The sequence below is a fragment of the Sus scrofa genome, chromosome 6, assembly GCF_054392235.1.
Source record: "Sus scrofa isolate SSC_HxYL_T2T_F1_AM1 chromosome 6, Sscrofa_HxYL_maternal_Yorkshire_Landrace_v2.0, whole genome shotgun sequence".
NCBI classification, from domain to species: Eukaryota; Metazoa; Chordata; class Mammalia; order Artiodactyla; family Suidae; genus Sus; species Sus scrofa.
Genome location: NC_139388.1, coordinates 21,073,758 through 21,101,353, shown reverse-complemented (window position 1 = coordinate 21,101,353; position 27,596 = coordinate 21,073,758). Strand labels below are relative to the sequence as shown.

At 53.7% G+C, this 27,596-nt stretch overlaps 1 protein-coding gene and 1 long non-coding RNA gene across 19 annotated transcripts in view; one reads left to right on the top strand and one right to left on the bottom strand.

The window, feature by feature from the left end:
- The window catches only part of KIFC3 (kinesin family member C3), a 70,802-nt gene that overhangs the window by 10,501 nt on the left and 32,705 nt on the right, over positions 1–27,596 (top strand). For 8 of the 17 annotated variants that reach the window (XM_021093931.2, XM_021093928.2, XM_084959793.1 and 5 more), the window contains exon 1: positions 24,200–24,320. The exons of 7 other annotated variants lie outside the window; for them this stretch is intronic. The gene's annotated coding sequence lies outside the window, so the exon portion shown is untranslated. Of the gene's footprint in view, positions 1–23,226; positions 23,356–24,199; positions 24,321–27,596 lie in introns of those variants that run through there. 2 more of the 17 variants (XM_084959779.1, XM_084959794.1) reach the window with 2 other exon arrangements.
- On the bottom strand, positions 16,463–26,554 carry LOC102160805 (uncharacterized). 2 transcript variants are annotated; one of them, XR_014805653.1, is made up of 4 exons: positions 26,452–26,554; positions 20,487–20,512; positions 19,414–19,539; positions 16,463–17,092 (listed from the first exon to the last, which is right to left on the bottom strand). It is a non-coding gene; the product is annotated as an uncharacterized LOC102160805 (long non-coding RNA). The 2 variants fall into 2 exon arrangements; XR_001309011.3 differs by lacking the exon at positions 26,452–26,554 and adding an exon at positions 26,101–26,295.

Sequence of the window (27,596 nt, the reverse complement as noted above, 5' to 3'; positions counted from 1 at the left end):
ATGTTTAGAAAGTGGGAGCACAGTTTGCTTAGGGACTAACTGATGTTTCCTCGGCCTGGAATAGTTGAAGTGAGGACAGCTCCGCTAAGAAACAACACTAAGATTATTTTAGCAGATGGTAACCTTTAGCAATTTTTTTAATCAAACAATATATTTGATCATGTGTGCTTAAACCACCATCTGTGTATTCCTTTAAAAGTGACGGAGGAAATGCCTTCCTAAGTACCGAATATCGGTAAACTAAGTACATGCCGTGGGTACAGCATTGCTTTAACACTTACCATCCGTGCGCTCCAGCTGTGTCCCTGAGCTCCCCGAGGAAGCAGAGGGGTGGCTTTAAATTCCTTTGCAGGAATTTTGGAGCCTCTCCTTCCAAATTGCAGGTATCATCAGAAAGGGGGATGTACCCAGAGATGGGGGCGGGGGTTCTGCTCGTTGATGTTCTGGCCTCTGATACTGACATCGATGCCGTCGTGGCTTTTTGGGTCCCAGGAGCTCTAGGGGGTTGCTTCCTGGGGGAGCAGGCGTGAGATAAGGAGCTCGGGATGTGGCTGGAAGCTCCTCTTTGAGGTCCACCCTGCCTGGCTGCCTCAGTGGGTACACAGCCCTGCTCCCGGTGCCAGACTTGTCCCCGTTGGAGAGAATTCCCTACGGTGCTTGGACCACATCCCCAGAGTGCTATGTCTGTGTTCAGGAGTTAGGGGAGGGGGTCCTGGTGGGGTTGATGGGGTGCCTGACGACCCCCCAGCTTCTCTTCTCCAGCTACTGTGTCTCACATAAGGAGGAAGAGGGAACCACTGTCCTCTCCCCCATTCTGGGCTCCCAGGGCTGATATTTTTATAAAAGAAGAGCCACTCCAAGATGATTCTGCAGAAATCCCTCTTTTAAAATACTTTTCCATAGGCGTTTCCCTCATGGCTCAGCAGTAACAACCCTGACTAGCATCCATGAGGACGTGGGTTTGATTCCTGGCCTCACTCAGTGGGTTAAAGATCCCGCAAGGCTGTGAGCTGTGGTGTAGGTGGCAGATGCGGCTCGGATCTCACTTGGCTGTGGCTGTGGTGTAGGTCGTCAGCTGTAGCTCTGATCTGACTCCTAGCCTGGGAATTTCCACATGCCGTGGGTGCGGCCCTAAAAAAAAGACAAAAAAAAAAAAAACCCAAAAAACTTTTCCCTAAACACAAGCAGCGGCGTCCCAAAGCAGGATGGCATAGGACACGTGGTCACAGGAGAGGATTCGGCTTTATCGGAACCTTACGTTTTTAAAAGAAGAGCATCAAATGCCTGCACTTCGTTGTCATTTCAAAACCTCTGTGGCAAAAGAGCACCCAAGGACCTTGCCACCTGCCTGAAAAGGCAGTGGGTGTCCTGATCCTCGCCAGTGGGGTCAGCATCACTCAGGAGCCTGTCAGAGATGCCGTCTCTGAAGCCCCGCTGAATCTTCAGCTGCATTTTAACTGCATCTCAGGTGATTCGTGGGTGCGATGTGGTTTGAGAGACGCTGCTCTGGGGGAGGGGCCTGGCGGTGCTGTCATCTGAGGAGGCTGCCTTGTGCCAGGGGCTTTTGCATGGCCTTGAGAAACTCCGTGTTGGATTAGCAGGGTTCAGCCTCCCCACCGTGAGCAGCTGTGGTTCTAACTATAGCGCTGAGCCTCCGTGTAAGACAGGCTTACCTGCTGGGTCACAGCGCTGCTCACCTGGAGGGAACCCCCCCGCCCCGGTCTGCTCATGACTCAGGCCTCTGTTCTGATTTCACGGTTTCTGCCTCTGGTTGTGTAATCCTGGACTTGGGAAGTTCGAGTGTGGTGAAAGCCACCAGGGCTGCTGAATTTTCCGACTCCAATGACGCCTTCATTGGAAGTGACACTCCCGTTTCAATGATAAGGTTACCACCTTTCGTCTGAGCTGTCCCCTCAAAGACTTGGAGGGAAAAGGAGGCTGATCTCACCGTAGGGCTCAGTTACGGTGGCTTTAGTGGGTTCTCTAAATGTATCAACATCTCGGGTAAGCGCACAGCATAACAAATACTCAAGACCCTAGGAATGCTGGCATCAGGTTTTTTTTCTTTCCCAAACAAGTGAATGTTCTTCTGTCTTTTACTAGTTGCAACTGCTTTTCTCTACAGAAAGCGTTGTATCTCCACCAACTCTCACTACAACCCTGTTGAGTATGTGTGCAGGAAGGAGAGCTTTATTGCTCCACTTGCCAGATGGGAAAACAGAGTCAGAGAGGTGAAGTAACTTTCTCAAGCTCACACAGCAAACTACGTGGCAGAGTGGGAACCCCGGCCCAGGTCTATGTGACTCCAAAGCCAAGGTTCCCTGTCCCCCCTGGGCTATACCAAGTCTTTCAAACAGCATTCCCAGCGTCCAGGCCATCTCTTGTTTTCTTTCAGGTGAGAAAGAATCCAGAATGTTTTTCTGGCTGATCTTTGTCATTCTTCTCCTGGGCAGGCACCGGTAGGGCATGTTTTTCCTTGCCTTCTCCCCCTGAATGACTTGGCCCCTGAAACAGCTTCTTGGAGACCAGGAATCAAGCCCAGATGGCCTGCCCACCAGGGGTTGTGGCCAGCGGGACAAGCATGCATGGCCGAGTGGCCGTTCTGGCAGCGACCCTCTCGACAGGTGCACACTGCAGCTCCTGGGATGGCCCTGGGTGCTGCTCCTGTGACACCAGGGCAGGGGATGGCCATTTCTCTGCCAGCCCTGGCCTTCAGGGAAGTTGGATCTGGGTTCAAGTTTCAGCCTGATAACTTTCACAAGCCCTAGGCTCTTTGCTTTTGTGGACCCTTTCTCTTTTTCTTTAAAAAGAAAAATCTAAAAATCTATTTACTCCAATGTTGGAGTAAAGCTGAATACTTTATTATGTATGAAACCATTTTTCTTCATCCTGAATGTTTATTTTTTTTCCTTCTGCTTTTAAGTGAAATTAAAATATTTTCCTGGGCTTCTAAAAGTCCTCTAGGCTTTGGGTGCTGTGGCTATTGCACCTACTGGGTACGTTGGCCTTGCAGCTTATTGGGTTTGTGGTGACCTTGAGCAAGTTGTTTGACTTTCCTGTGCCTCAGTTTCCTCATCTGTAAAATGGGTGTAGTGACAGTGTCTGCTGTCATTGCCCTCTGCTGGTGTGGGGGGATGCACTTGCTATTGAGGGGGGCTGAGTGGCTCTCTGGGTGCCAGCTGCTTCTCTGGTGTGAATTGAAAGATAGGCCAGGAATTCTCGTGGCTCAGTGGAAACAAATCTGACTAGGAACCATGAGGTTGCGGGTTTGATCTCTGGCCTTGCTCAGTGGGTTAAGGATCCGGCATTGCCATGAGCTATGGTGAAGGTTGCAGATGTGGCTCAGATCTGGCGTTGCTGTGGCTGTGGTGTAGGCTGGCAGCTGTAGCTCTGATTCGACCCCTAGTCTGGGAACTTCCATATGCTGCAGGTGTGCCCCTAAAAAAAAGGAAAAAGAAAAGAAAAGAAAGAAAGTCAGGCCAGAAGGGGTGGGGGTTTATTCATCTGCCCTGCTTCCTGCTCCTATATCCTAAAGCATCAGGGCCAGAAGGGTGGGCAGAGCCTGCCCTCCGCCCAGGCTTGTGAAAAGACTGGATCTGTCAGGGCAGAGCTGGGACGAGAAACCCAGGCTCGGACCCCTGCCCAGAACCCTCAGGCCCCACCCCAGGCTGTCTCTTCAGGGAGACAAATAGAAGCAGATCTTGGCAAAGATGCAGACCAGACGTTGCCGCCAGCCTTGCTCCCGCCACCCACATTGCAAAGGCTTCCCCACCACCACCCCTTGTTCCAGTTCCTCAAGGCCACGTCCACACGTGGGCTGCCACGTGCAGTGCCCAGCAAGGGCCTGGCCTTTGACGGTCCAGCCCGGGGCTGAATCTCAGCTCTGCCACTGAGTTGCCGGGCAAGTTGCTTCATGCCGGCTTCCTCACCTGAGAAAGGGACATACGCACACTTCTGACCTCACGGGGCCATTGCAAAGGTAACGAAGGGAAAGCTGGGCTCCACCACGGGGACAAGAGCCATGAGCTGCCCTCTCCTCCCTTCTCCTTCAGGGGAAAGCTCCCAGGGGTCCAGAGCAGAGGTACTGGGCTGCAAATCCAAGAGAGGTTTCTCCTAGGATTTACCTCGAGGGGCTGTTGGAGGAATGAATGGGAACACACCTGAAAATGCTTACGTTGCTACCTGGTATGCAGCGAGTGCTTAGGTATTCTTTTTCTCAGTATACAAGCCACAGGTGGCAAAGTGGCTTTAGCCTGCAGGACAGAACCTGCTAGAGTGTACGTGGGCTTCCAGAAATGAGAGTCTTCAGTTCTTTCCTCTCTAAACTGCCCCCTGGAAGGTTTGTGGTTCAGGAAGCATAGGGGGGTTGCTGACCATCCAAGGCCTCGTGACTGTGACCCAAGTTAATGACAATCCTTGGCCTTAGGAAATGGCCATGGTGCTTGGGGGGCGGGGGAGCCACCATCCTAAAATCTCCAGGACGTATTGCATGGGTGGCATGAGGCTTTGGAGAGCGTCTGAGCTCCAGGAACCTTGAGAGAAAGGGAGATAAAAGGTGCCGAGTGTCTCCGTGGAGCCAGGCACCAGGTGGCTCTTTGGCTCTGCTCCGAATTTATGGGACCCGTCTGCTTGAAGCTCTGCCAGGTGAGTGGCCTGGGAGACAGTCAGCTGGGGCCCTTGACTCTCTGGCTTCAGCTCTTGCCATGTCCTCACTGTGGGCAGTGTCCTCTGACTTAGAGCCAGGAGGACACCAGTGTATGGCTACAGCCCAAGGGAAGCTCCTGGTTCTGAATGGCCCCAAACTCAGACCCTGAGCCCATGGACGCCAGCCTCTGAGCAGCCACTCTGTTTCCTTGTAGCTTTTCTCTGGTAGATTCTCTTTAGTGCCATACGAATCCTGCCTGAGAGATGGAGTTTGTGCTTCCAGACAGAGCTTTCCTGGAGAGACTTTGGTTAACCTGAGTCCTCGTCGGCTGTGGGCATAAAATATTAATACCTCCCTGAGCGTGTGAGTTCCAGAGCCTTCCAGGCGCGGGGTCTGGTTTCACATCCGGAGGCGAGACGGCAGCTGCAGGTAGGGTCTGTGGCCCTGGGCCCCAGCGCCTTAGCGCCCGGGGAGGAGCAGCCCCAGTCCAGCAGCCCCACTCCACGGCCACATTCTGGGGAGCTGAGGTCAAGGAGCACGGCCACCGCGAGAGGTATGTACCCTAGTGGACAGAGTGTGATAAGGAGTCTTACTTCTGGAATCTGAACTGAACTCCTCGGGCTGTTTCTGTGACTCTCAGTGGAACAGACTCGTTGCTTCCTTTATAATGACTAAATCTAGAAACATCCATAGAGACGTGATAGCAGATGCAATGTTCTCACCCACAGCCTTTTCCCCTATATGATGGCTTCTTAACGCGGCATCTGTGAGCCTCCCTCCAGAAGCTGAATGCAAAATCTTTGCATAGGTTTTTGTTTTCTCCTGGAGAGAGGATTCTTAATTTTTCACTAGACTCTCAAAGAAGTTGGTGGTCCCGACCTCAAAATTAAAAATGGCAGTGCTGGAGTTCCCGTCGTGGTGCAGTGGTTAATGAATCTGACTAGGATCCATGAGGTTGCGGGTTCAATCCCTGGCCTTGCTCAGTGGGTTGAGGATCTGGCGTTGCCGTGAGCTGTGGTGTAGGTTGCAGAAGAGGCTTGGATCCTGCGTTGCTATGGCTCTGGCATAGCTACAGCTCCGATTGGACCCTTGGCCTGGGAATCTCCATGTGCCGCAGGTATGGTCCTGTAAAGCAAAAAAAAAAAAAAAAAAAAAAAAAAAAGCAGTCTGTGTGCTGTGCTGATGTTTGGGAGGGAACCGGCCTTTCTTAGCGTGAGCTGGGATTTGGGGACGACCTTTCAGAAGGATCCACCAGCCACTGGTCACCGTGATTGTCTCAGAGGCAGTGAGTGTGAGGACAGACGGCAGGCGTGAGGGGGAGGCTCACTTTCAGCAGCGTTTCTCCTGTTTGAACTCGGCTGGGGTAAAGCCAGCCCCTCAGGAAAACAGTCCCGCAGGGCAGCACGCTGCCAACCTGACTATCAGAAGAACCTGAGCAGCGAGGCATGTGAACGGCGGAACCGAGACTGAACAAGGGGCAGCTAATTTGGGTGGGCAGCTGCTGCTCCTCTAAAATAAGAAGGTGGCCAAGGTCAAAGACTGCCTCACAGCTGGCCCGGAGGCGGCTGTGGGAGTTTGGCGAGGGGCACCCTCCTCGCGGGGTGTTTGACAGCCTGGTACCCTCGTGGTAATCTTGGTATCTAGGGCCTTCATGGATGGAGCCCAAAGCACACGTGCAAACCCCATGTACCCCCTCGGAGCCCTGCCAGCCTATGGGTTAGAGCTTAGGCCCTCATGTCTGGTGGGGAGGGACTCTTGAGGACGGAGGTGACTCTGCCCCGCTTCCCCCAGGAGGGAGGTCCCCCAGGAGGTCACTGTGGCCGAGCAGCCTGGGTCGCCCACAGGTCGCCCCTGGCAGCTGCCAACCTACCAGGCAGGCCCAGCCGGGTGAGCTGTGCTGCAGGCCACATTCCTCAGCCATGATGTGCTTTGCCAGGGCCAGAGGCCTGGTGTCCATCCAGCCTTCACAAGCTGGGTTCCGGTCACAGGGATAGCTGAAGAGGCTTCAGATGCGTGTTAACTATTTGCCTGAGGCCAAGTGAGCAACTGGTCAGGAGGTGTCCGTGGAGTGGGGCTGCCCCCTCCTATCTGCTTCATCCCGTTCTTGGGGCCTCAAGGCGGGCGAAGAGCTGCCGGGCTGCTTTGACATCTTGTTCTCTGAAGCAAACACCTAACCTTGCCAGTAAGTCGCCGGCCCTTGTTGGATGGGATAGGCATCCAGCTTGCACTCTGCCCACTCACAGCAAACCTGCCCCCACTGCAGATGCGGCCCTGGGGCCACACAGAGGCTCATCGCCTGTCCACAGCCTTCCTCCACAAGGTTCTCTGGGAAGTAGTGCACCCCACCACCCCGGTTCACACAGGACGGAGGGATTTCCCAGGATGCACGACGTTCGGTCTTAAAACCAGGACAGTCCTGGGCAAACCTGGATGGCTGGTCACCCTCGCTGGAAGCCTGCCACCAGAACGACATGCCAGGACGTCCCTTCAAGGGCAGGGATGATGCATTTCTCTCTTTCGTTTTTTTTCTTTCTTCTTTCCTTCCGTTATTACAGACTTTACAGAAAAGTTGCAAGAATAAAACAAAGAATTCCCAGATACCCACCACCTCGATGCCCCAAGTTTAAAATTTCCTTTTCGCTTTATCCTTTTCTCTCTCTCTGAAGCAGCAGACATGATGCCTTTTTACTCCTAAATACTTGAGTGTATATTTCCTAAAAACAAGACGGTATAACCTCTGTACAATGACCACAATCAGCAACTTGATGCGGAAACAACGCTGCTGTTGAATCTTTGGTCTGCGTTGGCATTTCATCACCTGTCCCCATAATGCCCTTTATGGGGCAAGAAAATGCAAGCCGAGGTGTGGCCGTGCATTGTCGTGTCTCTTTAAGCCTGTTCCACCTGCAGTCATTTCTGGGTTTTTTCTTCGTCTTTCATGATGTTGACATTTTGGAAGAGGACAGGCAAGCCAGGTACTTTGTAGATGGCTGGACCAGCAGTGCCCGACTCCTACCTGGCCCCTGACACGTGCCACCACTTATTAGGTATTGAATACCCCAGTGCACCAGGCTTTGGGCGTACATTGTCTGGTTCATCTCTTCAACCACCCTTTGAAGGACAGGTGTTATGGTTATGCTCGTTTTGTACACGAGGAAAACAGGCTCAGAGGTAAGGGGCTTGTCTGAGGTGTTTGAGCCCAGATTTTAACCCCAGAGCCCAAGCTCCTAATTCCTGGGCCATTGTGTTCTGGGGCGTTTTCTTGGTGTTGTATTTGCAGGTGTTGTTTCTTTTCATTTCTGGAACTCTGAGGTCCATCAGTTGTGGTCTGTGTACCCAGCCATCCCTACCCAGAACTGCCCCTTCTACACCTAACAAGATAAGACGGCTAAGCCTTGGACTTTCCCCAGGCCCGCAAGAAACTCAGGGGCAATTAGCCTTCAGAGCCTTGAGACGGCTTTCAAATGGGTGCAGAGGGTTATGGGGTGAAAGTTCACCTTCGAGTCTTTCTGATCTGAGTTCCTGTTACGGGTTGGAGAAGGACATGAACGGAGGAACCCTCTCTGGTCTGGTCTCTCTGGCTGTGACTGGAGCTGAAGCAGCAGAGTCACCTGGCTCCCCCTGCTGCCTCTCCCCCTGCCTCTGCCTGGAACTGCATCCTGAGGTAGAGCTCTCATAGGGTCTGATCACCCTCCTCCAGGAAGTCCTCCAGGCAACCCCTACTTCCTTTACTCTGACCCCATCCCTGCCTCTGCCCCCTCAGAACAGCCCTCCTCACTCCCTTCGCATAGCAGACACTCCATACCTGTGAATGAATGAATGAATGAATGAATGTAGGCTGTCTTAGGGTCTGCCTTTTGCTTGTCCCCTGACAGATCACCTATAAGCTCTTACCAGCCCCTCCAGGGTCTCATATGCCAGCAGGTTGGCCATGAGTTCTGTCTGTACTGCTCTTGAGAAAACAACCCCCTCTCTGTGCATTTCTGCCCTTGTTTGTGCCCGGCTGGCCCCTCGTGGCTCACACACTTCTCTCCTCTCCCTGGATGTCCCCAGCAGCTTCCAGTCGGGCCTTGCTCTTGGGCTGTGCTTCTCATCCCATCATAACTGCTGGCCCAGTCTGTGCCCAGGCTTTGGGTGACCCATCTATGACTCCACATTTCTAGTGAACTTACCCATCTATTCATTCAACAAATATCCACTGGACACTTACTGTGGGTGAGGCACTGTGCTGGGTGCTGACATCAGCAGGGAATAAGATAAAGCCCTTGGCTTCCTGAGAAAAAGGCAATTAAGCAACAAAGAATAAACCACAATTGCAGGATGCAGCACATGCTAAGGAAAAAGAAAACAGGAATTACATCAAGAATAACCGGGGTCTGCTGACTCTGAACTGGTGGCCAGGGACAGCCACTCTGAGGAGGGGACAGCTGAGCTAAGAGTCTAAGGATGAAGAGCCAGCATCCGTGGAGTGCAGAGGGAACAGCAAGTGCAAAGGCCCAGTGGCATGTTTGGAGAAAAAGAAGGAAGCCTGTGTGGGTGGAGCACAGCTGAGCTGAGGAGGTCATTGGGGCCAGGCCTGCAGGGCCTTATTGGCCACGTAAGGAGTTTGGATTCTGTTGTCAGCTTCACAGAAAGCCACTGGTGTCTTTAAAGTCAGAAGGCGATGATGGAGTTCCCATTGTGGCTCAGCGGATGGTGAACCTGACCCGTATCCATGAGGATGCAGATTCAATCCCTGGCCCCGCTCAGTGGTTTAAGGACTTGGCATTGCCACCAGCTGTGGCGAAGTTTGCCCATGTGGCTTGGATCTGGTGTTGCCATGGCGGTGGTGTAGGCTGGCAGCTGCAGCTCTGATTCTACCCCTGGCCTGGGAACTTCCATATGCTGCAGATGTGACTCAAAAATGAAAAAAAAAAAGTCAGAAGGTGATGTGTTAAACCTTTACATGTTACAGCTCTCTGGCTATTGCGGTGCATTGGAAGGAGCCCCCCCACCAGGGTCCCACCCTCCTGCTTGTGCCCGTTCACGGCCTCCCCCTTGCCCTGCTTGGCTCCCAGAGACACCAGTTCACCGCGTCTCCTGGTCCTCAGGCCTGGCCTCCGTCTCAAGTCTCCCTCCAGCCCCGCTCTGTCCCTTTTGTGCTCTAAGGTACTTCCATCACAGTGGCCACTCTGGGTCCAGGCCTCCCTAGCTGTCACCGCTGCAGAGACCAAGACTGAGGCTCCGGATTCAGGCAGACCTGGGACCACGTCCTGGCGTGGCCACTCACCGGCAGAATGTGGCCTTCTCTGAGCCTCCGTTGCCTCCTCTGGGAAAGTGGGGGTACCAGTATTACCTACTTTGTGGGCACTTGGGCAGACAAACAGAAAAAGCTGGATGGGGCTTGGAGCCGAGCCTGGCGCTGGGCTATGACAGCTGTTTCTGTGTCTCACGCCTCCTCCGCCGGGAGCCACTGCATAAGCGGTGCCCATTGCATCTCTCGCCACAGTCCAGGCTCTGCGGCTCAGAGGTGAGCTGTGAGAGCCTCGTGGATTCTTGACCTGGTTTTTCTCTGCTTTGTAACTGTTCCAACAGCTGGCCATGCTGCTGGCAGAGGACACTCCTGGACGAGGGGCTGAAACCTGAGCAAGTGAATTTAAGCTGCAGATTTACAATCCCTTTTATGAGCTTTGGCAGGTGTCGCTGAAGTGGGTGTTATCAGTAAACACAGGGAAGCCATTGATCTCTCTGGGGCAATAGCCTCCACTGACTTGCCGAAGCCCCGAATGTTCCCGTTACACCCCTGTTTTGAGCCTACTTCGTGGAGAGCACTGCACCTGGCTTCGAAAGACTGCCACTCTTTAGCCGTATGACATAGGCCAGGTGAATTAACGGGATCTGCTTCTTTTATACACCACAACCCGAGCCTCTCAAGCTCGTGGTGGCAAGAAGGTGCAACATCGGCCAGGAGAAGCTTTATGAACAGCGAACTGCTGGGCCCTATGAGACCCATAGGTGATGAGGGTGATGTTTGGGACAATATGGTGTGGGATCTAGAATCAGAGAGAGGGTTCCAGTCCCGGCTTTGTGACCTCAGACAAGTTGCTCAGCCTCTCTGAACCTGTTTTACTGTCCAGAAGAGGGGGATAAGAGCAGTAGTAGCAGGGTCGCTGGGAGGTTGACACGTGATATGGTGGGTTGCATCGTGGCTCCTACAGACTCATGTCCATTTGGAACTGTGACCATGACCTTGTTTGGAAGAAGAGTCTTTGCAGAGGCAACCAAGTTAAGATGAGGTCACCCTGGAATGGAAACGGAATCTCTGTGTTGTACAGCGGAAGTGATCACAACATTGTAAATCAGCTACATTTCAATAAAACTTTAAAAAATGAAAAAAAAAAAAAGAGAGAGCTGAGGTCATAGTGGATTCGAATGGGCCCTAATCCAACCCACCTGATGTCCTTATAAGAAGAGGAAAATGTGAACAGACACACAGAACACGATGTGGAGACGGAGACAGAGATGGGAATAATCCAAATACAAGCCAAGGAAGCCCAAGGATTGCCAGCACCCACCAAAAGCCAGAAGAGGCAGGGATTCCTCCCTAGAGCCTTTGCGGGGAGTGTGGCTCTGCTGCCGTCTTGAATTCTGACCTCTAGCTTCCAGAACTGGGAGAGAATAAACTGGTGCTGTTTCAGGGGTCTGCTTGGTGGCTATGTGTTACAGCCGCCACAGGAAACTAATACATGCAAAGATCCAGAAAAAGTACCCAGTGTGGTCCCTGGCGTGTAATGAGCCCTGTCGAAAGTTGGCCATTGTTGTCATCATGCCTATAATTATCTTTATTAATGGTTCAAGGTAGGTTGTCCTGACTGTGGACTTGGAAAGCCCTGCAGTCTCCCCGCCTCAGACCTCGCTGGGGGTGAGGTGAGGTGGCTGCCCCTGCCATGGTCTCTGGGAACCTTACCCGGATGGAGTGGTTGCCCCCAGGGGCAGTGACTGGCTCGTGAATCTGGGGGCGGGGGGGTTATGTTGAGGTTTGAGGTGAGTCTCCATGAGCCCCGGGAGAGGCGGTGGCTGCCCCTGTGGCCTCGGCCTCCCGGGAGCCGCCTGGTGTGGCAACAGCCCCGGCCTGGTTTCTGGAGCCCGTCTCGGCAGATGCCTCATCAACCTGTCTGGCAACCACATCCCTCCAACACGCAGGCGGCCGGCTGGCACTCTACAGGGCGTCATGGTTTTGTAACGTGTGGTTGAGGGATGCCAGCAGCGACTCACTTTGGCAGCTCTGGGCCCAGAGTTTCCCTTGTGGCCGGCAGAACCCTCGCCTACTGGTCAGCCACCGGAGGCCGGTCTTCTGAGGCCTTCGTCAGCGGGAAGATGGGGAGACACAGGCCTCTGGGGTCCTTCAGACCCTCAGGAATAGATCTGATTCCACTTCCCGCCTTCCTTGGGCGCCTGTCACAGCTTCTGGGTTTGGGGCCAGCAGTGTCACAGGCTGGAGTCTGGGTATCAGGGAAGGGTGGGCAGTGGAGAGGAGAGGCCTTGGCCTACCTGGTTCTGGCACTTTCCTTGGACTGACCTCTGATCTTGGAGGGCCTTGGTTTTCTCACCAAATGGCTATGTTTCGAGGACTTGAGGGGCTATCAGAAGTGGGGGCGCCCTCCTTCCCTCGACTCGCCTGCACGGGGCACATTTGTTGAATGACCGTGAGTAGCAGGTGGAATGATGGGAGGGTCTGACCGCATCCTCTCCTCTTTATATCCGCTAATTTACGTCAAGGGTGAGGAAGCCTCGAGGGGGGGGGTTAGGGGACAGGACTCTTGACGGCCCCAGCTGAAGTTCAAGGCTGTAAAAGCCCATCTGTTGGGCAGGGGCAGCCCAGCTGAGTCCATTGTATGAATGGACACTGGGTCTGCTTGGGCAGGGCTCACCACAGGTCATAGACTTAATCCAGGTGCCAAGGACTCTGTGTGCGCCCGCGTGCCAGGAAAAGAGCCTGGGGTCTTGGAGGTGTTGGTGACCTGCCAGAGGAACACCATGATGCCACCAGGCAACTTGGCCATGAGACAAGCTGTGGCTGGGCATCACCAGGACAGTAGACATTTCTCCCCTCCCCCCTGGCCCTGAATGGACTGGTTCTCAGGGACATGGGCCTCACTTGCCCTGGCAGAGCCTATGTTTCCACCATCGGGGGCAGCACCTGTTTTAGGGCACCTCCAGTCTCCCTGGCGATGGGGACTCAGGTATCTGCATGGGTCTTGAAGGACACTCTGGTCCCAGATTGGCCAGTGGCCGTGATGGGCAAAGAACTCTGCAAGCAGCCCAGGGGGCTTCCAGGAAATGTTTGCCCCCAGGGTGGGGGGTGGAGGGAGGTGTTCCTAGAAAATACTGGGGCAGCTGGATTTGGAAGCATGGAGACTCAGGGCGCTATGCACCTTTGGCCTCAAGTTGGCAAAGCCAACCCTGAAGCTATTCTGGTTACAAATGTGTACAAATTCTGCCTCCCAGCCAGCCACTCGGGACCCCCAGAGCCTCACTCACCATTTGCCCAGGAGGCCTGTTTGCTGGGGGTCTCTGAGCATTGCAGGGCTGGTTTGGACAGAGTCTGCATCTGTTCGTAAAGATGGAGCTCATGGGAGAAGTCAAAGCAGGCCACCCCAGGTCTCCCAAGTGTCTGCCAGTGTCAGGCTCCAGAGACGGTACTGTCCCAGGTAGGACAGAGCTAGGCCTGAGCATTCTGGAGAGTGTGCAGGGCTGTTTCTGGAACTATTTTCCTATCCAAGTCCCTTCCTATTTTCACCTCCGCTAGCCTTGAACAAACAGGATTTGAGTATCCGCTGTGCGCTAGGATTTGTGGCAGAAGAAAGAATAGCAATGATGAGAATGGTGGTAGTCCTAACAAAAGTTTCTTCCTCAATAACAAGTGATAGGAGTTCCTGTCATGGCTCAGTGGTTAACGAATCTGACTAGGAACCATGGGGTTGTGGGTTCGATCCCTGGCCTCGCTCAGTGGGTTGAGGATCCGGCATTACCGTGAGCTGTGGTGTAGGTCACAGATGCCACTCAGATCCTGCGTGGCTGTGGCTGTGGTGTAGGCCAGCGGCTGCAGCTCCGATTGGATCTCTAGCCTGGGAACCTCCATACGCCGTGGGTGCAGCCCTAGAAAAGAAAAAAAGACAAACAAAACAAAAACAAGTGATAATAATACCCCCTACCTCCTAAGGTGCTGTAAGGATTAAGTGAGATCTTGCACAGAAAGTACTTAGCACGTAGGGCCTGGCATATAGTAAGTGCACAGTCAATATTACCCGTAATAATAACAACTCTTGTATTAGGGCAGCCATTCAGGAGGGCACTGAGGCTCAGAGAGGTTGAGTGTCCTTCCCAAGGTCACACAGCATGGTGGCCTGAATCAGAGAGCTCTAGAGTAACGGAGGAGACAGATAAGTGCCCCACAAAGTCCAATGCAGTATGCGGAGTGTGAGCCAAGGGAGAGAGAAGTGGTCCTGGTGCATTCTGACTGGGCAGTGCCAGGAGGGCCTCACAGAGGAGGTGATTTTTCTTCTGGGCTTCACTAGGCGAATAGACTGTTATCCAGGAGGTAACAGCACGTGCAGAGAGAGGCAATGGACACACGGTGCACTCAGGGAACAGAAGGAGGGAGCCTTGGGCAGAGCACTGGGGGAGAAGCCTGGGCTGCGGGCAGGTGTTCAAGAGCTTTGAACGTGAGCTGAGGACTGACATGGAGTGACAGGGACCCTACTGACTGTACCCTGGAGAGGTTGTATGGGGCAGGGATTCGAGGCCTGGACTCCGGAGCAGCCGGTCTGCTCTTGGTCGAGGGACCAAGAGCAGCATGTGCAGCCAGGGGCCAGAGGAATAAGAGGAATAAGACCCCAGGGTCGGGGTCTATCCTCTCAGCCACTGCCAGCCTGGCTGCCAGGGATGTGGGTTCTACCCCAGGGCTAGGACTCTCAGAGTCTCCAAGACGTAGCTTCCTTTGTTCCCTTAACGGCTGGGCCACGCGCCTGAAGAGGTGGATGTGATGAGGCTCTGCCTGCGCTGATGGGCGAGGTTCGTCTGCAGGAGGTGCTTTCTGGGTTGTCTGCCTTTGGAGATGCAGATGGGGAAACTGTGCCTCGGAGACCCTCTGGGAGTCCCTTCTTGCAGCAGGAAGTTGCCCTAAGAGCACAAGTGGAAGGAGCTCCCGACTCTCATTGGCCAATTTTGCCCTCATTCTGGGTCCCCTGCACCTGTGCACTGGGCTCAGGGTCCAGTCTGGGTGGATTTGCTTCTGGGATGGCTGCCTCTATCTGCGACCCCACTGGTGCCAGGCAGAATATGACTGTACCAGTTTGAGGCACCTGCAGGAGTGGGAGGCACCTCTGATGCACACTTTCTGGGGTGCCACGATGTTTTCAGGCAACAGAGAGAGGCCGTAGCCAGCCCAGACTCTCTGTTTCCTGGGCCTCGCCATCGGAGCTACCCCTCGCCTTGACTCTCAGGGTCTCCTCCTTGACCGCCCCCGCTTTGACCTCCATCCTTCTTTCTTGCCATCCCCCCGCCCCCCAGTACCTCCAAGCCTGCACCTGCTCTTTGTTTCATGGCTCCTTCGGCCTCTGAGGAGGTCAGAAGCTCCTGTCACTTTTCATTGGAACCCAGAGCCATCACCTGCCTTTTGGGTGTCCTGACACATACCTTTCCCAGGCTCTGGGTGCTTGGAGGAAGGGTGACAGGGGAGTGGCTGGGTGTCAGGGCCCCACTCCCAGGAGGCAAATCTCAAAGGCACCTCTGGCCCAGCCTCTGTGCCGTCCCCCTCCCTCCCCGTTTCCTTTCCTTCCTTCCTACCCTCTTTTCTCCCTTCCCTCCTTCCTGTCTCTCTTAAACAGCTGTACTGTAATATAATTACCATACCATAAAATTTGCCCATTTAAAGTGTACAATTCCATGGTTATTGGTATTTTTTTTTTTTTTTTTGCAGAATCATGCAACCATCCCATCATGTAATTTTAGAATGTTTCGGCGCCCTCAAAAGAAACTCCATAAACTCCATTAGCAGTCACTTCCCACCCCTGCCCTGCCCCCAGCCCCATCCCAGCCCCTGGCAACCACTCCTCTCCTTTCTTCTGCTGGCATTCATTCGTTCATTCGTGAAGCGGCTGTACATAATGAAACCACAGCCCCAGATCCGGAGCTGTATGTAATCACCCCTCCCTTGGACCAGAAGCTCAGGGCGCAGAACCTCAGAATCACACCCCCATCCCTTCCAACTGGCCCACACCCTCCCTCGTGGCGTTAGTGCTGCAAAGGTCACCAGCCCACCCTCCTCGCTTACCCAGGGAAGGAACAGGAGGCCCAGAGAGGGGAAGACAAATGCCCAGGTCACGCCGTGGTTAGGAACACAGCTCCTGGCCTGAGGTCCCCACCTTCCTGCAGCTGCCCCCTACGCATTCCCTGCCTGGCCACGCAAAACAGCACCCTAGCTTCCCCATCTGTAAAATGAGAATTGTCACGCCCGCCACCCTTGTTGTAAGGATTAGGTAAAACCCAAGGCAATCCTGCAGGGAAAGAGTTTAGCCCGGTGCTTGGCACAGAGCAATCCCTCCGCAGAAGCGGGCTAACTCGAATTTAGATCAAATTCCCACCCTGCATTCCAGGCCCCGTGTGTTCTGCTTGATTGGGCTGGGTGGCAGTCCTCCCCGTCCCCTGTGATGATGACAGCGGAAGTAACTGAAATGACTAAGCTCCTAGTCCCTTCTTCCCCATCACCTGGGAGCTGGTGATGTCGCAGGGCGTGTGGAAGGTTGAGACTTGTCATGATGACTAACAACCCAGAACTGTGGGAGTCTGGTTAATTAGCAGCGTCAAAACTTCCCATGGCTGTTTGCAAACAAGGGCCACCCCCAGAGGAGGAGGCCTGGAGTCCAGGGGAGCGATCACAGGGCTGCCGCACAACCTGGGTGAGCAATGCTGGCAGTGCCAGGAGGCGGGCAGGGTGATCGGGTCCCGTGGCTGTGCCTCTGGGAACACACAGCTTCCCTTACTTGGGTGCTGCCTCTGTGCACCCCTTCCTGCCCCCCAGGAACGGAAAGCTGATTGCAGATGCCAGGGTCTCTTGACAGGATTTTTCTGTCCAGGCGTGGCTGACTTATTGCAAGAAGCCAGAATGAAGTTGCAGGCTGGTGTCAGAGCAGGGACTCGGCTTCATATTGCTGATGGCCACCTGAACAGAATCTTCTAGGGTTTGGGGATGTTCCAGAACCCCCCAGGAAAGGTGTCTGGGGGCTCGAGGAGCAGGCAGGGAGGGGGCATGCTGACTCAGTGCTCATAGCCCGGCCCAGCCCAGCAGACAGAAACACAGCAAAGGAGCCAGACACTCCCCTCCCTTGACAGCCATCGCTCAGACGTCTTTTTATAAGCCTCGTGTCTTGCCTCACGGGGGAATCAGCCCGGGCGAGAATTCCAGATCTAAGGGAAAAACTGTAAATTAGTGCAAAAAAGTAGTTCTCGTCAAAAATACTGCCAACGACAGTGTAAAGTGTAAATTTGGTGCAGCCCTTCTGATGGCAATCTGGTAACTTGTTTAGAAAGTGTTAAAAAAAAATGCTCAGACTCTTTATTCAGATTTTTATGAAATTAACAACCTCCCTCTCCCCCGTCTCCCACCCTTTCCCCAGGGAATGAACAGGCTGCGTGTGGGGAGATAAGGAAGCAATGCTATTCATAAACGTGAAAAGAATGGCAGGTACTCTCCTATCTGATCCCATGGAATGGTCAGCTCAGTCTGGGCAGAGCCATTTAGAGGAATATTAGGTAGTCATTTAAAATGTTTCTTTCTTTCAGTCTTTGTGTGTGTATGTGTGTGTGCGCGCACGCGTGTGCATGCGCACGCACGCTTTTCAGGGATGCACCTGCAGCATATGGGGGTTCCCAGGCTAGGGGTCAAATCGGAGCTGCAGCTGCCGGTCTACACTATAGCCACAACAACTTGGGATATGAGCTGTGTCTGTGACCTACAGCATAGCTCAAGGCAATGACATCCTTAACCCAGTGATCTAGGCCAGGGTTTGAACCTGCATCCTCATGGATACTAGCCAGGTTCCTTACCACTGAGCCACAATGGGAACTCCCAGTTCTAAAAAATTTTTTTGCTTTTTAGGGCCACACCTGCAGCATATGGATGTTCCCAGGCTAATGGCTGAATCAGAGCTACAGCTGCCTGCCTACACCACAGCCACAGCAACCCTTGATCTGAGCTATCTGGGACCTATGCCACAGCTTGTGGCAGTGCTGGATCCTTAACCCACTGAGAAAGGCCAGGGATCAAAGCCACATCCTCATGGATACTAGTTGGGTTCTTAACCTACTGAGCCACGGTGGGAACTCCCTTTTCAGTCAATTTTACAGAGTGCTCAATGTGTCTCAGACAGTGTGACCCCAGTACTGAATGGCACTTGGGTCTCATCCTAAGTCTGGGGACTGCAGTTCAAAAAAAGAGCAGGCCTGCAGTTCCCGTCGTGGCTCAGTGGTTAACGAATCCGACTAGGAACCATGAGCTTGTGGGTTCCATCCCTGCCCTTGCTCAGTGGGTTAAGGATCTGGCGTTGCCGTGAGCTGTGGTGTAGGTTGCAGACGTGGCTCGGATCCCGCGTTGCTGTGGCTCTGGTGTAGGCCAGCAGCTGCAGCTCCGATTGGACCTCTAGGCTGGAAACCTCCATATGCTGCAGGAGCGGCCCAAGAAATGGCAAAAAGACAAAAACAAACAAACCAAAACACAAAAAAGAGCAGGCCTGAAGTAGGAAAAAGTGTCTTGGAAAATGCTTACTATGTGATTTAAAGTGAGAAAAAGGCAGAGTAGAAACCGTATCCACGGCCTGCCTTCCATGATAACCACAGCTGTTGTGCCAGATGCTGGGTTTGGGGTGGAACATGTTGGTTCTTATTTACTTCTCACCACAACCCAATGAGTTAGGTTGTAGAGCTGTTTCCATTGCCATAGGAGGAAACCGAGGCACAGAGGAAGGGACTGGGCCCAGATTCAAACCCATGACCACCTGACCCCCAAACCCAGTTTTAACCATTGCTCTATCCGATCACCCCTTAATACAGAAATAATGTCTATTTGAAGTCAAGTACTAGAAAGAAAATCTGGGCCACTGACCATAAGCTAAGGGTGGTGGGATCTGTGTGTGTGAGTGTGTGGAGGGGGAGGTGGGGATCGGGGGACATTTCCTCTCTTGATTTCTACTACATTTGTGCAGTAGGAAAAAATTGAAGTCAAATCCCCCCCCCCCGCCCCCGGTCCCCACCGCCAGCTACCTAGAATTTGCAGCATATGGGGGAGAATGAATGGGGAAGTTGAAAAAAAAAGTGGGAATGATGTTAATAATGCATGTGTTGGCTTAGAACAAGGAGAAAGAATGATTTAGGAGCAAGATGAGAAGCCAGGGAGGGAGCTTCTGGGAGAGGGAGCCCAGGCGTCTAGATCGCATGAGGGAAGAGCTGACTCAGAGGGAGGGGGGGGCAGGGCTCTCCCACAGCCGCCTTCCTCAGTCCCTTTATTACCTGATGCCTAAGTACCTATCTCCCCAGTGCTGGCATTCCTCTCATTTTTTAGACTACTGGGAATGATAACACCCCCCCCCCCCGCCGCCACACACACACACACACACACACACACACACACACACACACACACGCTCTGTTTGGTTTCCACCCTGGAATGCTCAGAGGGGGTATTTCTACCACATTCTTCCTCAGGTTGTTCAGAAGTTTCAGGTTCCCCTCACCTGAGAGCCAGGAAGCTCTGCTGAGTCCAGCCTCCCTGGCACGTGCAGAAAGGCAGTCACCCTCTATAGATGGTGGGCCCAGGCGGTTTGATGGAGGGGAGGGTTGCCTCGGTTCCTTGCATCAACCTTTGGAAATGGGAAAACGGTGTCTCCTGTTAATGCAGCTTTTCGGAGGAAGGTACCCCTGGACGGTGACAGGGAGGGCACAGAGGGAGCAGGAAGGAGAGAGGAGATAGAAAGCTACCACCATTTGCTCAAATATCTAGCACGCACTGGAGGAGCTGGGTCTCTAGCACAGGAAGAGAGGGGTTTACAGTCCAGCAGTCCAAGACCCTACCCCTTCCTGCCACTGAGCAGGAGCGTGGCTTCCTCAGAGCTGGCAGGTGTGAGCCGAGCGCCGCCGTGCCCCCGATTTGCTCAGAGGACAAGGGGCCACGTCCTGTTGCAGGTGAGGAGTCAAATGCAGGCTTTCAGAGCTGGGTGCAGGGCTCTGCCCATCCCCTCCCAGGATCCGCCCAGCTCCTTCTGCACCGTCCCTGGCGGCTGTTCCAGGGCTGGAAACATGTGAATTCAAAACAGCAGCTAATTGAGTCAGGATTCCTTCCTCTATGACTCAATCCAGGAGATAGTCTCTGACTTCAGAAAGCTATTTGTTACCTGGGATGGTGCGCGGTTGCACACTTTTCACAGCTGTAGGGTGTTCCTTGCTGACCACATTGAAATAACTCCTTGAGGATTCTTGTCTTCCTTTTGATAAGATTTATCATTAGCGGAGTTCCTGTTGTGTCTCAGCAGGTAAAGAACTTGACTGGGATCCATGAGGATTCAGGTTCGATCCCTGACCTCACTCAGTGGGTTAAGGATCCAGTGTTGCCACAAACTGTAGTGTGGGTCATGGATGCGGCTCTGATCTGGTGTTGCCATAGCTGTGGTGTAGGCTGGCAGAAACAGCTCTGATCCAACCCCGAGCCTGGGAACCTCCATATGCCACAGGTGCAACCTAAAAAGACCAAAAAAAAAAAAAAAAAAAAAAAAGAGGAGATGCAAACTCAGTCACTGTTTGCTTTACTAACCTCCATCAGTGTCTCAATTTTCTCTCCTGTTTAAAAAAAAAAAAAAGAATTATTAGTTTACATGAGAAGAAAGTTTGTTTGGATATGCCTGATGCATCCTGTTCTTCCCTTCCGAATGGTGCATGAGCTAGTTATTTATTCAGGGACAGCTGACATGAGGCCAGGAATCTAGTGCCCATAGGATCTGAGTCTTTGTCAGAGCTTCCTTGTGATCGAGTCAGGAAAGGGTGGTGATGGTGTAGACGGAGAGGTGATGCCCTCAAGGAGGTGATGATGGTATAGACAGGAGAGGCCTTTACAATCCGGTGGTGGGGAGGTGAGCAGTCAGGGGACCGTGTCCCTGGGAGGGTCAAAGAAGGTGGTCTTTGGAGTTCCCATTGTGGCTCAGTGGGTTAAGAACCTGACTAGTATCCCTGAAGTGACCTCTACGTTTGAAAGACTTGAAAGACGGGCAGGAGGCGGCCAGGTAAAGGTGGGTGGAGGGAGTGGGGTGAGGAGAGAGGCCTTCTGAGCAGGGCGAGGAGCACTGCAAGGGCCTGGAGTCTCAACTGGGGTCATTAAAACTCAAAAATCATGTAAGTCGTATGCATGCCTTCCCCTGGGTTGCTACAAGAATGAGATTAAACACGATCTGGCTTGTCATCGCCCCTTCTTTGCTGCCCTCTGGGCAGAACTCTCTGGCCCTTAGCTTTCTCTCCGATGGATGCCCAAGAGTTAAGGGGTTTCAAGCTCTTTGAACAAAAATGACGCTCTTCCCCACTGTCTAGGAGATGGAACAGATGTGGACAGAGATCCGCAGTGTTCCGCCCGCTGCATTTTTGTGGGTCTCCCTGAGACACCTATGCCTCTGCCAGAAGGTAGGCAGGAGGTCAAGGTCAAAGGCTGAACCCAAGAGTCCTCATAGGTTCAGCACCTCAGCATTGGGTGGCCAGGTTTCTGGCAAAGGCTTCACCTTCTGTGTGGCCAGGGAGAGTTGGCAGCCTCCCTATCAAACCATCAGTGAAGTTTCTGGGTTAGAGATGACCTTGAAGTCATCGGTATGTAATTCCTGGCATGGTGCAATCTCTAAATTCCAACAATCATGAAGCAATTTGCCTTTGCATTTCAAGTCAGAGTTTTGCTAGAATTCAGAAAATTCTTCCTTAAATGTCTCAATTTTCTCTTTCCTTCACTGGTGCTTTGAACTTTATAAGCTACTGCATGTATGTATGTGTGTGTGTGTATAATACTATACGGTGTGTGTGTGTCTATATGTGTGTGTGTGTATACATACAAGTGTATGTGTATATATATATACACACACACATAGACACACACACACAAACTATTGGGTTCATATCTCGGCTCTAACACCCACGAGGTTTGTGAATGAACTTTAGGAGGCTCAGTTTTCCCTCCTGAAAATGGGGGCTGTGACAGTACTCTCCTCATAGGGTGTTTGGGGTTAAACAGGATCTTGTTTTTAAAGCGCTCAGCGCAGCGCCTGGCACAGTGTTAGCTGTGGATAAATGGTAGCTATTATGTGCATGGAGAGAGAAAAAAAAAAAGACTGTACTAAAATGTTGGCAGCATTTATCTTTAGTGGGTGGGATTATGGTTACAATGAACATCTATTACTTCAGTAATCAGAGAAAAAGAACAATAAATGTTATTATTAATTTAGAAATCTGGCTTCGGCTTTGTCAGAAGAAACCTGCAGTTCATGTCAATGTACCAGCTACAATTAAGACAAGGCTTCCGGTTCTATATCAGGACTTTAAAGACAGACACCCCCACCGCACCCCTCCCCAGTCGGATAACAAAGAAAGATACTTGGTCAGGAATCTAGAAAAAATCTGCGGTCCTCCGGCCCTCCTATCCTCCTGATCCCTGCTGTCTGGAGGCTGGCAAGGGAATTCAGAGAAGAGAGCTCTCCAGTGATGGCTTGCTCACCCATTGGGAGGCTTCTCCAGGGTTCTTGGCTAGAAATCTAACTCTCCAGGGAGCCATTCCTGGAGAGTGACCTGCCCCCTCTATTGCGCCTTTGCTGAGGCATCTCAGTGAGAAAATAGAATGCTGGAGCCCAGTTTTTGTTCTTTTTAGGGCCGCACCTGCGGCATTTGGAGGTCCTGCTAGAGGTCCAATCGGAGCTGCAGCTGCTGACCTACACCACAGCCACCGCAAGGCTGGATCCTTAACCCACTGAGGGAGGCCGGGGATGGAGCCCGCATCCTCATGGATGCAAGTCAGGTTCGTTACCACTGAGCCACAAGCGGAATTCCCTGGAGCTCACTTTTATTAGAGGGATTGTGAGTGTCCTGGTCTGGCCTGGTCTGCCATCCAGAACAATCTGAGGCCCAGAACCTTGGCTCTGTCTCTGGTTGAGATTCTTGACCACTAGCCCAGCACCTGCCCAGCGGTAGGAGACAGAACCCATCTGGAGCTGCACGGGCCCCTCCAGTCCTCTCCTGGCCCCTCCCCAGTTAAGCAGGAAGGGGCAGCACGCGCACCCCCCTCGGATTATCTTCGGAACCATCAGCCTGCACTAGGCTGGCTTCTGAGTTTCTTTCCTCTCTCCTCCTTCCGCACCCTGGAGGGGGAATATTGCTGCTGACTCTGGAGTAAATGCTGCCTCTGTTTGGGAGACAAAGAACAGAGTGGCTCCTCCGGGTCAGCTGTCTCTCCTTGGCTGGTCGGCTCCCTAGCCTCCCCCAGGCTTCTTCTGGGGCATTCTATGGGGGGGGGGGAGGGGGCTTCCGGGGCTGCAGTGGGAGCTGCTGCTTGCTCCAGAGCGGCTACATTCTGTACATGTTTTCACGGGAGCTTAAAGGAATATTTTACCTTAAAGAATCTCAAACATCTCTGCTCTGGAAAGGGGGCTGTGGAAGGGGTAAGGAGGGTGGGGGACAGCAGGTGGTGCCCTGGCTGGGAGGCAACCTGGCCTGTGTACTCCTTTTAGAGCTAGCAAGATGATGTACGTGAAAAATGCCTGTGCTAACGTGTGACACTATGCGTGTGCTAACTAGAGCATATGTGAAAGTGTGTCCCGGGGTTTAAAAGCACGCGTAGGCTGGAGTGTGAGAAAGAGTTGGCCATCATGTGAGAACATGCATGTGTGCAAGTGGGTGTGTATCCTAAGGAGTGTGTACAGCATTTGTGAGAAAGCATGGGGTAACGTGAGTGTGTGAGAATGTGCAAGTGTGCATAGGTACTAGCTAGAGTATGTAAGTGTGTGTGCTATGAAGTCAAGTAAACGTGTACTGGAGTTTGTGAGAGCATGCGAAGGGCAGCAAGGGAGCACTTGTGAGAAGTGTGTGTGTGAGCAGTAACTAGTGCAGTGCGTGTGAAAGTGAGGAGGTGCGTCTGAGTGTAAGTGCAAAAGCATGCGTGTTGAAATGAGCGTGGGAATGTGTGTGAGAATGTGAGTGCCTTCATGTAGACTCCCTAGAGCATGTGTGCAAATATATGTGAGTGCCGTGCATATGTGAGCACGTAGGACGTTGCGTGTGCGCCCGGATGAGCACGCATGTGTGCACAGGCATGTGCGGGGGGGGGCGCGGGGGGCTTGGGGAGACCCAGCGGGAGGGTCTGTCGAAGTGGGCGGTCCCGCGTGTGAGTGTGTGAGTGTGTGCAGGAGCGAGCGCGCGCCGCCCCCCCACCCCCAGGGTCGGAGCCGGTTGCCATGGGAACGCGCCGCGGCCTCGAGTTAATCATTTCCTGTGGAAAGTGTGCGGGAGGGGCTGGAGCGGGGCGGGCCGAGGAGGCAGCGGCGTGGAGCAGCCTCCCGCCAGCGGGCCGGGCCGGGCCGAGCCCCGGGCACTGCGGCGACACCGGGATCCTGCCTCCGCTAGGCCGGTGAGTCCGGGGCTCCGGCGGGCAGGGGGCGAGCTGGGCTCTTGGGGTCCGCCTGACCAGTCGTTTCGGGTGCCGCGTCTGGGATCCCCCTGCCCCGCCCCGCTGGGGGGCGCGGGGAGGCCGGGCCCCGGCGATCCACCCCTTTTCTACCCTCTCCCCTCGCCGCCCCCTGCACCGTCCAGCCTGAGCCGAGCAGGGGAAGCGGGCGGCATGTCCCCTGGGATCGGAACAGCCTCGGGGCCACCTATCTGATTTCAATGGCCAGGGAAGCCGGACACTACTGGGGAACTATGTGCCGGTCAGCGCCGCCCCCTCCCCTGGCAGAGGTCCCTGGCATCCGCAGGGCTCCCCTGAAGGCTGCCGTTTCCGGCCCTCCCATCTCGTAAGCCCCTGGGCAGTTTGCTTCCCCCACCCCCGGGGCCCGGGCCGGGTGGGGTGGGCCCGAGGTTAGGAAGGAGCGCCTGGGCCGATGGTCTCCTGGGCAGAGGGGGAAATTGAGCCTTTGACAGCAGCTGCCTGGTGAGGAGGGGTCCCAGCAGGGAGGGCCAGCCAGAAACCACCTCCTTCTACCCCCTGTTGTGAGTTAGAGCAGAACTCTGGCGCAGCAAAGGGCCTGGTCCTGGCAGATTTTAAAGAGGAAGCTGCATTTAAATTCTCAAGTATCCCCCCCCCCATATGTCTCAAGGTTAGGGGTCATGATTACCCCTGGTCTGTCACCTTCCCTGGCTTTCTGTCTGCCTGAGGCTGAGTGAGCACCTCTGCAGGCCCAGGCTATCCCCCTTGCCCTTGGTAAAAGTAGCCTTCTCCTTGGCCAGAGAGTCATTGGCAAGGAATGCAGTCTCAGAACGGAGTCCTGTATTTGCCATGACTGGACTTTAGGGTGTGGGGCAATGAGTTCTGCTGTCCTCTTGGGTACCAGGGAGCAGAGGTTTCGAAATCTGGGTTGATCTGTAAAACCTAGGACGCGTGACTGTGCGCAGAGGAGGTCTAGCCCCTGTCCAACCTCCCTGACCTTCTGCCCGCTCTCCCAGGGAGACTAGGCCTTCCTGGCAGCAGTCTTTGGGCAGGTGTCACAAGTCTGTCCCCCAGTCATTGCACTATCCCTGGTCGGGGGGCAGGTGGGGGGCGGGGAGGACGCTGCAGCTCTACAACCCTGGCCTAAACCCATAGAGGCAGATGCCCCTCGCCCGCAGCCAGCCCCTCTGGCATTCACCCACCACTGGATAGAGGCCACTGAAAAATAAAATTGGGAGGTTCCCTGTAGACGCCGATATGCTTCTGAACATTGTACATAGGAATTGTCTAAACTTTACACCAATCCTATAAAGTCGCATTCTCCCCATTTCGCAGATGGAGATAATGAGGCACAGAGACAAAATAATTTTCCCAGGGTGGCACATCTAGTAAGTCGCACAGCCCGGTTCAAAACCAGCTTTTGGTCATAACCACACTCCTTGTTGGCCCCCATCCCCCTGCCCAGGACCTAGGCTTTTGAGTCTCCAGCCTTGGGCTGTTGTAAAGTCTTTGATACTTTTGACCTTCACCCCCCCCCCCCCCCCGCCACCCAGGCTGCTAAATTCAGCTGCTTTTTCCTCTTCAGGAACTTGCACACACCCTTCCTCGTTCTTGGTGATATCTTCCTGACTGCCTCCCAATTTCCCTTCCTGAAAGCCACGAAATACTGTCTCCTTGGGTCCCTGCCCCTCCGACTTCGCTGATCTCTTTGAAAGTCTTCTCCCTCAACCGTGGAATTGACCTTCAGGGCCCTTCACTAGCTCACCTTCCCCAAGGCTCCGCATGCAGGTGCAGCCTGTCTTGCTCCCCCCTCGCCCGTGGGGCAGCTGGTCCTCAGGGCTGCTCGTGGGTCCAGCTCTATGCCCAGCAGCCTGGAGAAGGGGACAGCTGGCTGCTCCTCCCAGTTCCTTCCCCTCCACGCTGGTCCTTCTCCATTTCCTCAGTGGAGCTGCCTCTGCCCTGACCTTTGGCCAGCAGTCCCGCCCACCTCCCAGGGAGACGGTGCCCAGGAGCTTCTTCCAAGGTGTCTTCCACGGTCAGGGAAGGCAGAGACTACAACGCCCTAACCAGGAGCCTGGCATTCTTCCCGGGGCTCAGCTCTGTGAACTTCACTCACCAGATCTTCGGGCCACCTATCCCTGCTCTCTGACTTCGTTGGCCTCTTGCTGCTGCTTTAGTCATTCCTGCCCCTCTATCCACCCAGCATGTGGAAATCTCTTATTCTAAATACCACATCCTCGCCTTCCCATCCAGCCAGCTTCCCTAAGAGGAGGAAGTGGCAGCTTCCGCTAGCTGCCGCCCATCCCTTGGGTCTGCTCCACTGACCTTCTCCCTTACAGAGCCCCCAGGGGCTTTCTTCCAGTTTGACCTCTCCTTTCCATTCACTCTTTGGTCACCTCTGAGGGCTCTGCACCTGCCTGATGCCTCTACCACCTCCTCCTCCATCTTTTCTTCCCGCCCAGAGTGAGCTCCACCCTCCCTGGTTGCCTCTTGTCTGGTACCACCTTTGACGATTGCATCCTTCCCTGTGGCACGGTGACCCCTGTCAGCCTCTGAGCTCTGTGTCTCCATCACCAGCCCTCTTCCAAGCTTCGGTTGGAACTTCTGGGTGCCTTCATATCAGAGCATTCATTCCCTTGGAGGTGGATGGAGCTGCTGCTCCAGGCTGGGTGCTGTGAGCCCCACCCTGGGGAGCCATAGAGGGTCCAGGGAGGTGGACAGCATTTAAATGGGGATCTTGACTGCCTGGTAGAGAGCAGTCTGTGCAGTGAGAGATGGGGAAAGTGGTCTACGCCCTGGAGCCATTAGGAGGTCCTTGGGTGCCTCCAGCTCCATTTAAAAACAAAAGTAGCTGTTCCCAATGTCGCAGCTGCAACTTGGATCTGAGCTCTGTCCTGGGAACTCCATATCCTCTGGGGCGGCCAAAAAAAAAAAAAAAAGGCTAGCTCCACATTGCCTTTTGGAGCTGACTTGGCTTCTTCTGGGTATGGCATCACTTATTGTCTGAATCTGGGACTATAGCTTGATGTCACCTTAAATGCCCTCCAAGGTCCTTGGCACACAATAAGTGCTCAATAAAGACTTGTGCAGTAAATGAAGTGTTTTCTGTTCACTTGCTCAGTTCATAACGGCTCTATGGGGCTTTCTACCCAGACCAGTGTTCCCTACCCCACCCCGTTCTCCCATACCACCTGGTGCCTCCCTGCTTCCTGTTCTGATTCTGAAGGTTCCTTGAAGTGTTTACCTCCCTCCTGACAGGGA